This window comes from Balaenoptera acutorostrata, chromosome 2 (genome assembly GCF_949987535.1).
Source record: "Balaenoptera acutorostrata chromosome 2, mBalAcu1.1, whole genome shotgun sequence".
NCBI lineage: Eukaryota > Metazoa > Chordata > Mammalia > Artiodactyla > Balaenopteridae > Balaenoptera > Balaenoptera acutorostrata.
Window position 1 is genome coordinate 63869038 of NC_080065.1, and position 10371 is coordinate 63879408.

The window sequence follows — 10371 nt, forward strand, 5'->3', positions numbered from 1 at the left end:
TAAGATTTTATTGTATCTTTAGAGCTTGTCAGGAAGGCCAGTCTAAGGATTTAGCTGAACAGCGGTTAATGAAGAGGTGATTTGCAGAGGCATGGCCAGGGTTAAGGGAACCAACAAGAGCTGGTGAAGCATCCCAGGGTCTAGCAATTAGGGAAAGCTGTTACCACCCCAGGCCTAAAACGAGTGGAGGAGGGAATACACAGACCTCCTCTCCCCCCACCCTCTGATCTCTTGCTGGTGCCTCCCCATTGCTCCTGATTTTAACTTACCCCCAGAGGTCAAGGGAACCTGGGTGATGGGCCCATAAAGGTCAGCTTCCTGGGGTGCAGAGAATGAAACTCGAAGGAAAAAAAATGCACAATCTCTACCCAAAGGCATTGGGTGATTAGATTTCTGTGTCTTTTTTTAAATCCCTTCTTAGGAAAATTCAAGGTTATGTCACTGAGAACATGCTCAGATTCCTGGGTTATGAGCGTTGTGGATAGAGTCTGCAGTTGGTTTCTTTTGTTTTTTTTTTTTATTGGAGAGTAGTTCATTTACAATGTTGTGTTTGTTTCAGGTGTACAGCAAAGTGAATCAGTTATACATATACATGTATCTACTCTTTATTTATTTAAAAAAATTTTTTGACCACACTGTGCGGCATGGGGGATCCTTAGTTCCCCGACCAGGGCTCAAACCTGTGCCCACTGCAGTGGAAGCCCACAGTCTTAACCGCTGGACTGCCAGGGAAGTTCCTATCTTTTTTAGATTCTTTTCCCATATAGGCCATTACAGAGTATTGAGTAGAGTTCCCTGTGCTATACAGTAGGTCCTTATTAGTTACCTGTTTTATATAGTAGTGTGTAAATGTCCATCCCAATCTCCCAATTCATCTATCCTCCCCCACGTCCTCTGGTGACCACACGTTTGTTTTCTATATCTCTGAGTCTGCAGTTCTTTCCTAGTGAAGAGAGAAACAAATTAAATGTCAGAGGATACATATGTCGAAACTCAAGGAAGGGCCACGCTTGAGTGACAGTTCTTTGCCATCTAACACTACCTGGGGCAGAGGGAGGATGGGGAATTAAAAGCAAAGTTACAAGTACCTCTGAGAGCTGAAAATCAACCCAAAATTCTGATAATGCTCTTCTAAATTCATAGTCAGCAGAAAAGTTATTTCAACTGAACAAGAATTCTGTTAGCACACAGAATTTTTAAGTTAACACACAAGCTTAAGTTTCTGAGGCCTGGAGTCTACACAGTATTTCAGAAATGGATGTACTGAATCAAGTGAGCCCAGCTCATGACCACCAGAAAAATAGGATTCCCACTCTAACCAGAAAGTGACCTTTAAGCTCTTTTGTTGTTATTTTTCAAAATATGTTTGAAATCAAGAAACAAATTTTCTTAACACAAAAAAGCATGTTTTTTCCACCAAGTCAAAAATAGGATTTTAAAGGAAATGGAATTCTTGTCTGTTAAATACACACATGGAAAATTTGAAGTTATACTTTTGAATTTAAGAAATTAAGAGAAATGTCGGCATGTCCTTCAGGAAGTCTTGAGCTCTGAGAGCAAATGGAAAAACTTAAGCAACGTTTATGATGAAGCTTTTTTCCTGAGGCCTGGACCTTCCGTTAGTAGCTTCTCACCTAAGTGCCATAATGAAATTTACTGGGAAAGTCACCAACAGTAGTTTCCTGGCAGAACTGGCACGGCTGTGTGGCTGTTCCTTTCCAAATTGCTAGACCAAATGTGCATGGAGAATAATGAACTGCAGGATGAGCTGAGTGTGATTTGTGGAGAAGGTGCAGTTAAGGAAGCTGTGATCCGAGCAGAGACGAGAAATGCTCCAATTCCATGATCCCCAGAGTCCTTGAGACACTTTCAGGAGATGCACGGGGTCAGAACTCTCTTAAGACTAAGATAGTGTTTTGGTCTGATTCTCTCACGAGTATACAACTGCGTTTTCCAGAGGCCGGGTGACATGTGGTAGCACAACAGATTGAATGCAGGAGCAGATATGAAAATCTGACTCTTCCATTTAGCCAGCCATTAAAGAGATTTGCCAAAATGAAAACCAAGGTAACTCTCTTCACGAAATCACTGTTTTGGGGAAAATTTTTCTTTGTGAAAAATATGGTATTTATGTTAACATGTAATGGATTTGTCATTATTTTTTATTTTTTTATTGAAGTATAATTGATTAACAATGTTGTGTTAGTTTCTGGTGTACAGCAAAGTGATTCAGTTATATTGATACATGTATTTATATTAATATATTCTTTTTCAGATTTTTTCTGTTAGAGGTTATTACAAGATATTGAATATAGTTTCTTGTGCTGTACAGTAGGACCTTGTTATTTATTTTATGTATAATAGCTTGTATCTGCTAATCCCAAACTCCTAATTTATACCCCGCCAACTTCTTTCCCCTTTGGTAACCACAAGTTTGTTTTCTCTGTCTGTGAGTCTGTTTCTGTTTTGTAAATAAGTTCATTTGTATCATTTTTTTTAGATTTCACATGTAAGTGATATCATATATTTGTCTTTCTCTGTCGGACTTCACTTGGTCTGATAATCTCTAGGTTCATCCATGTTGCTGCAAATGGCATGATTTCATTCATTTTTATGGCTGAGTAATGGGTTTATTGTTATTTTTAACTGAAAGAAATATTTTCAAAAATTCTCCATTTTAATGTCTAATGTGGTCAATAGAAGCAGGGGTTTGCTGCTAAACCCAATCTCCAGAAAAGGAAACAAGGCTCTGATATGTAGCATTTGCCAATTTCCACAGTGTAAATATTGCCTCTGCTGCCAATTTCAAGCTTCTAATGGTTTAACAGTTGGCTTGAAAAATTCCTGAATATTGAATTCTTGTGAGCTGGTACAAGCTGACTCCAGCACACCACTGGATATAACCTGCATAAACAAAAACTCTTCAGGGTCCTCATAATTTTTAAGTGTATTAAGGTGTTCTCAATCATTTTTAAGTGTATTAAGGTCTCAAGAAAATTTGAGAACACTGGTCTTATGCAAGATTTCTCAACTTTGTCACCTTCAAGAAGACATGGAAACTGGTCATATTATAAAGCACAAAGAGGTAGACGGTTGGTTCACAGCTACGGGCCACCATATTGGGTTTCTGGCAGCCTCACAGCTGAGGAGATCATTATCTTGGAGCAACAGAAGTTGATTTCAGGCAGCAGGTCCGGTGTGGCCTGGTGAATGGAAAGTTTTGCATGAGGCCTGGTTTCCAGCCAGCTGCTATGACCCACCTGTGGTGGCATCTCTATTAAGAGAACAGCAAACGCCATGCTTCTTGTCATGGGAACGGCACATTGGTCTTCTGGAAACAGAAAACTCGACGTCAGATTCAGCAGCATCTTGAATTCAGATAACATAGTATGTTTCTACCCAGCTGGCTGGTCATCACGTCAGGAAATGATTCATGAACACTAGAGCGTTAGCTTTGAAAGCTGCATTTATAGTAGCCTGAAGATGTCGGGGTGGGTGGCAGAGCCAGGCAGGCTGTTTTGCTCATCTTAATAACCACAGAATTGGGCCATTTTAGTGTGCTGCTGTGCGACCCATGCTGGGGAGTGAGAACATGACTAAGGCGGGGATTGTCAATACTGAGATTCATTGAACAGCAGAACTTCAGTTGTTTTGTGTGTGTATGTGGTTTTTGTTTTGTTTCTGTTTTTTGGCTGTGCAGCATGCGGGATCTTAATTCCCAGACCAGGGATCGAACCCGTGCCCCCTGCAATGGAAGCACTGAGTCTTAACCATTGGACTGCCAGGGAAGCCCCAAATCTTTACTTTTTTTTTTTTGGTCATGCCGTGGCATGCAGGATCTTAGTTCCCCAACCAGGGATTGAACCCACGCCCCCTGCAAAGGAAGTGCAGAGTCTTAACCACTGGACAACCAGGGAAGTCCCTGTTTTGTGTGTTTTTGATGTTTCATTTCTTATAATGAGATACCTAGTTGTTCTTGGAACTGGCCAAAACAAAGTAAAAGAAAAAAATTTTTTTCAGTGTTTCTCTCTCCTCCAGGAGCTGATTTTGGGGTTTAAACATAAAATGTAATGGTTAAGAAGCATGGAATTTGAAGACCTCAAATTTTAGAGAGTTTATCAATTCTGCCTTGTTAGAAGGAACTTTTAGAAACTTTAAGTCAGTTCTCTTCTCTGGCTGCACATAGAATCACGGGAGAACTTCTAAACAATTCTAATGCCCAGTCCCTGCTCTCTGAATCAGAATCTTTGGGGGCTGGGCCTGGACATCCATATTGTATTCAAGCCCTTTATGAGATTCTGTTGTGTACGCCAGAGTTGATACCACTGCTTTAAGAGTGCCTCTCAAATTTAACATGCATTCAGATTATCTGGGCGTCTTGATCGACTCCAGACTGATGCAGTAGGTCTAGGATGGGGCTGTGAGTCTAACAAGTTCCCAGGCCATGTTGACATTGCCAGTCCTTGGAACACTTGAAGTAGCAGGGCCCTGAGACATGACCCTGAGGCAAAACTGGGCCAGCTCAGAGGTCCAGACACTCAGAAAATTCAATTCTCATATCCTTAAAATCACTCTCTGGGGCAATTTTTAATGTAGCAGTAGGATAAGTGCTTAATCAGAATTTGCCTTAGGTGATATCTATCTTGATGTATATTTTCTCTCCTCGTGGGCTTTTTTCTAAGAGGAAAGATAGCTTAAAACTTTCTAATCTCATACATAAAACCATCTCATAAGAGGCTGGGCGTTTAGAGTGGCGACTCCCGACTCTCCTTTGTAAAGATAGTGCCCCGCAGATAGCAGCAGCGCCTGGCTACCAGAAAGCAGATGTGCATTTGTTTCTTATCTCTGGGTCTGGCTGAAAAATGGTGACCTCAGGGACATGCTAAGGGTGCTAGTCAGCATCAGGAGCTTCAATCTGGATGGTGCTGGAATGAGCAGCTTTGGAAACCCTCAGGCAAATGATTCAGCCCAAGAGTCATCCTGAGGGGAGTCGTGACTCTGTCAAGAAAAACAAAGAAGAAAGGAGAAAACAAAGATTTAGGAAGCCAACTCTGAGAACGTATATTTGTGGCACATACAATAAATCTGGGGTAAATTCTCCATTATAGAAGCCCTCTTACAAGTTGATTAAAAAAAAAAACTAAATGGTGAAAGAGGAACTATAATTTGTATGGGAAAAATGTTGGGTCTCAGCAATAATCAAATAGCTACAATTTAAAACAAGATAGCACTGGCACCTATCTAATTAGCAGTGATTTTTTTTTCTATGATAGCCATAAACAGCCATAAAAGGAAGCATGGAAAGAAGGAAAATATAAATACCAGCAAGGGTAAGAGAGTTCTGATGGACATGCTTTAGGAGAGCAATTTGACAAAATGTCATCACCCTTAAAATGTATACAACCAAAAAAAAAAAAATGTATACAACCTTGGACCCACTTGTATGCTTCTGGGAAGCTATCCTTAAGAAATAATTATAAGTAACAAAAAAATAATAGACTTCTAGTTTTTAATAGCATCCTTATTTGCATATCAGTTAAAGGCTGGAAACCTTCTAGATGCTGAACCCTGGAGGACTGCTTTCCCAAGACTATTACACCCATTTAAAATGACATGTACTAATTGTATATAATGGCACTGAGAAGTGCTTATAATACTTAATTTTTTAAAAAGCAAGATGCAGTGGTGTACATGCAGTATGAAACCAGCACTATGGGAGGAAAAAACAGATTTATGTGAGATCTATTAGCAAAAGCTGATGACCAAACATTTAAACTTGTGTTTGGAGAGTTGGGCTACTTTTTTCCTTTTATGGATTTCCTCTTTCCTGAGTATGTACTATTTCTCTAATAAAAAAGCAATCCACATTAAAACAAAACAAAAATCAGATAATCAAACAAACAGAAAAACAAACCCGATACCACATTCTTTATTCTCTTCCCAAGGTGCGAAAGTGTACAGAGCTTCCTCAACTATACTTTTCTTTCTTTCTTTTTTTTTATCTACTATAATTTTCGAGCAGACACTCTTGACTATCTCCTAGCCACAATTAGTATTTCACACCTCAATATGTTATTCAAGCAGGAGATGAAAGTGTTATAAAATTCTATGATTCTATACCTACATTTGACATGTTCACAATTCTTCCATCCATACTCATCTTGAACCCTAGAATTCTCCAAAACTTGAAAACATAAAAATGTCCTTAGCCAGACTCTGAAGCCAGGAATGTCTTTATTTGTCCCCCAAAGCTACCAGAATGTTCAGTGCAGCATTTTGTTAATACACATAACCAGAGCTGGACTTTTTCCTCCGATAGACTTTATATTTACACCAAAAGGGCTGCTCATTTATTTTCCTCTGGAATTTATCTTTCCTCATCAAGTAGCAAACGTTATTTGCTCATAACAAAACAGATAACTTTATTTTGACCTATTTTGTTGCATAATTATGTTAGTCCTCTTATTCTTAAAATGAATTTATGTATGTAACCCACATATTATTATTATTTGAACAATCTGATTAATTCTTCCATAAGCTCCCTTTAAACAATTGGGACTTTATTTAACTTACTTCTGCTTTCCTTGACCCAAGTTGTTGGGTCCTGAATTTCACTTATTCCTTTTTTTTTAATAGCTATCAAATTAAATGATCACCTACTTAGGGAGAATGAATCAGGCACCCACAGGCTCATTATTTTTGTACAATGAAGGCAGCATGAGAACCACACAGTAGTGAATATGCTGAGTGTTTCTCAAAATGAAGTCCACGAAAATTATTTGAACTGCTTGTAATAATACAGATTTTTGGGCCCCCTCCCACACCTACAATCAGAATCTCTGTGATGGGACCTGGACCATTTACATTTTAAAGAAGAGGCAGGGTTGATCCTTATGCACAGCAAACTTTGAGAACCACAGAACTACTGGTTAAAAGAAATCTCTGACCTAGTATATTTTGTGGTCAGCAAGCAGGAAACCCCAGTGTAGCTGTTAAAATGCTAAAGTTTTTCAGAATTATACTGTGGCTTAGCACATCTATCTGCAGAGTTATTGGAATGTCAAGATTCTCTAGATATTTCCCCCTAGATAATTGGCTCTAAATATCTGACTGGGGCTTCCCTGGTGGCGCAGTGGTTGAGAATCTGCCTGCTAATGCAGGGGACACGGGTTCGAGCCCTGGCCTGGGAAGATCCCACATGCCGCAGAGCGGCTGGGCCCGTGAGCCACAACTGCTGAGCCTGCGCGTCTGGAGCCTGTGCTCCGCAACGAGAGAGGCCCGCGCATTGCGATGAAGAGTGGCCCCCGCTTGCCACAACTGGAGAAAGCCCTCGCACAGAAACGATGACCCAACACAGCCAAAATCAATCAATCAATCAATCAATCAAAACATACGCATCTGATTCAAGATCCTCATTAAAAAAAAAAAAAAAAAAAAATAGTTACTAAATATCTGACTGTATCCGTTAAAAGATTTAGCCTTACAAATAATTTCCCCTGTCATCAACTTTGCCTGTATGTACAGAAATGGGGGCCTCTTCCTGTAGAGATACTCAATGCTCTGTGTTCATGTAGGATTTTTAGTGCATTTTTTTGAATAGGTAACACTCGTGTGGTTCAAATTTCCAAAGAACAAGAGGAGGTCCAGGGAAAATTCCCCTCAAACCCCTGTCGTTTCCTCAGAGGTAACCACAGTTAACAGCTTCTTAAGTGTGGTGTTGGATATATTTACAAAATGATTTAGAAACCCATTCTCTGTTTTAGGGGGCAAAAGAAGAGTATACAGGAGGCCATTTTATTTTTATTTTTTAAAATTATTTATTTATTTCGGCTGCGTTGGGTCTTCGTTGCTGCACGCAGGCTTTCTCTAGTTGCAGTGAGTGGGGGCTACTCTTCGTTGCAGTGCGTGGGCTTCTCATTGCGGTGGCTTCTCTTGTTGCGGAGCACAGGTTCTAGGTGCACAGGCATCAGTAGTTGCAGCACACGGGCTCAGTAGTTGCGGCACGTGAGCCCTAGAGTGCACAGGCTTCAGTAGTTGTGGCGCGTGGGCTCAGTAGTTGTGGCTTGCAGGCTCTAGAGCACAGGCTCAGTAGTTGTGGCACACGGGCTTAGTTGCTCCGTGGCATGTGGGATCTTCCCAGACCAGGGATCGAACCCATGTCCCCTGCATTGGCAGGAGGATTCTTAACCACTGCGCCAGCGGGGAAGTCCCAAGAGGCCATTTTATTTTTAAATTGTATCTGTGGGTTTTAAAAACTCCTGTTGATGTAGAGATATCAGTCAGGTACTGGTGCGTAACAAACCACACAAGACCCCAGAGGCACATAATAATAAACATTTATTGCTCATGCTCTGGGGTACTCAGATAGTTCTGCTGACATGTCTGGGCATCTCTTAGCTGATGTAGGAAGGCCTCGACTGGGTTGACTGGGATGAGTTAATGCGCTCCACTGTCTCTCACCTTCAAGCATGATGGTCCTGGCACATTCTCATGGCAATGTCAGAGGAACAAGAGAACACAAAGAACATCTCAAGGTCTAGGATCGGAACTGGTACATCCACAGGATAGTCACATCCAAAGCAAGACACAAGGCCATCCTAGACTCAAGGGGATGGAGAAATATGCACTGCTTCTTTAGTGAGAGGAATTTCAGCATCACGTGGCAAAGGCGTAACTATAGGGAATGATGAAGAATAGAGGCCATCATTGTAATCTGCTGCACTGAATGTCCAAAAGCTCATTATAATAATGATCCTTAAAGAAATGGCTTAGTATCCAAGTACTGTACTTTTATAACAACATAGCCATGATTTCTGAGGATTTTCAGTTGTTTAAATGTTTTTTAATGTCAACAGAAGGATTATAAAAATATCTCAGAGGCCTGGGTCCTAGACTCAGCTCCATCAGCACGTGTCTTACCACTGTCGTACATGAAATGAGGAAAAGATGAATACTGACCCTAGGGGAATGTTTAAGGAAACATGAAATATAACGCTTCAAGTCCTACCAAGGAAGAGCAGCATTTCAACTGAAGATATGCTCTTAAATACCTGACTTCCTCCAGTAAGGGTGCTGAGGTACCAACAAGCCACTTCAGGAAAAGCGTGTGATTAAGTATGGTTTTTACCCTTCTGTGTCAACATGTTTTTTGAGATTATTTTTAGTGTTTCAGTACTGATTTTAATCTTCGGATTTTTAAAATCAGAGAAGTCATGCTTGCAAAGTGTCCCTTAAGAAAGATTTATGAAGAAAATGTCAGGGGTGATACTGGTTTCTGCTTCCTGTTTCACTTAATTTCAATTGCTATTTTGCTTATTTTAATAAATAAACTTTTTTTTCTTAAGATAAAACTGCCTCAGATGCTATCAGTAGCCTCATTCAGATGTAAAAAATATATATAACCTTTTAACTAGAATTTTCAAATACTTTAAATATGCATATGGAATTATTTAGACATTTAACATTTCTTGGCCTAACCACATTTAGTCCCACTGGTGGCATGTAGTAACCAGAAGAATGGAGCAGTTCTCTCTGATAGGAAAAGAGAGGTAGGACTTGGTGATACTTCATGACTAGGCTGTAGTTCATGGAGTCTAGCTATGCACTTAACAGGTTGGAACCTGTTTTATAGGTGTGGAGATAAGATTTGGCCGTATACTAGGACTTGATAGGACAGGTCTTTTCTTTATAAATTGTTGCCCACTGACATCAGGTTGCGGTTCCCAGCACTCTCCATATTCTGAGATACATACAAACTTACACAGATATGCTGTATACATCTTTCCTCTCCACTTTGTCCTTTCCCTTTATATTTGCCCCTGATGCGTATAGGCATAGTTTAGGATCCATCACTGGTGGCCCTCTGAACTCAGCCAGAGGACGTCAGAGAAATTTTCAGATGGAAAGAAGGTTGCCCTGACAAGGATATGCAGCAGCTGAAACTCTCCTACATTTTGCTGGTGGCAAATGTATATAAAATGGCACAATCTCTTTGGGAAAAAGTTTAGCAGTTTCTTAATAAAGTTAAACACGCCCCTACCTTATGACCTTGCAATCGTACTCCTAGGTATTTGCTCAAGAAAAATGAAAACATATTCCACACAAAGACTTAAACGAGAATGTTTATAATAGCTTCTTTCATAGCAGCCTTAAAACTGGAAACAACCCAAAGGTCTATCAATAGATGAATGGATAAACAAATTGTGATGTATCCATACAATGGGATACTACTTGGCAATAAGAAGGAACAAACTAGTGATATACTCACCAATATGGATGAATCTCAAACATATTTTGCTGAATGAAAGAAGCCGAAAGAGAAGAGTATATATTGCATGATTCTATTTACATGGAATTCTAGAAAGTGAAACT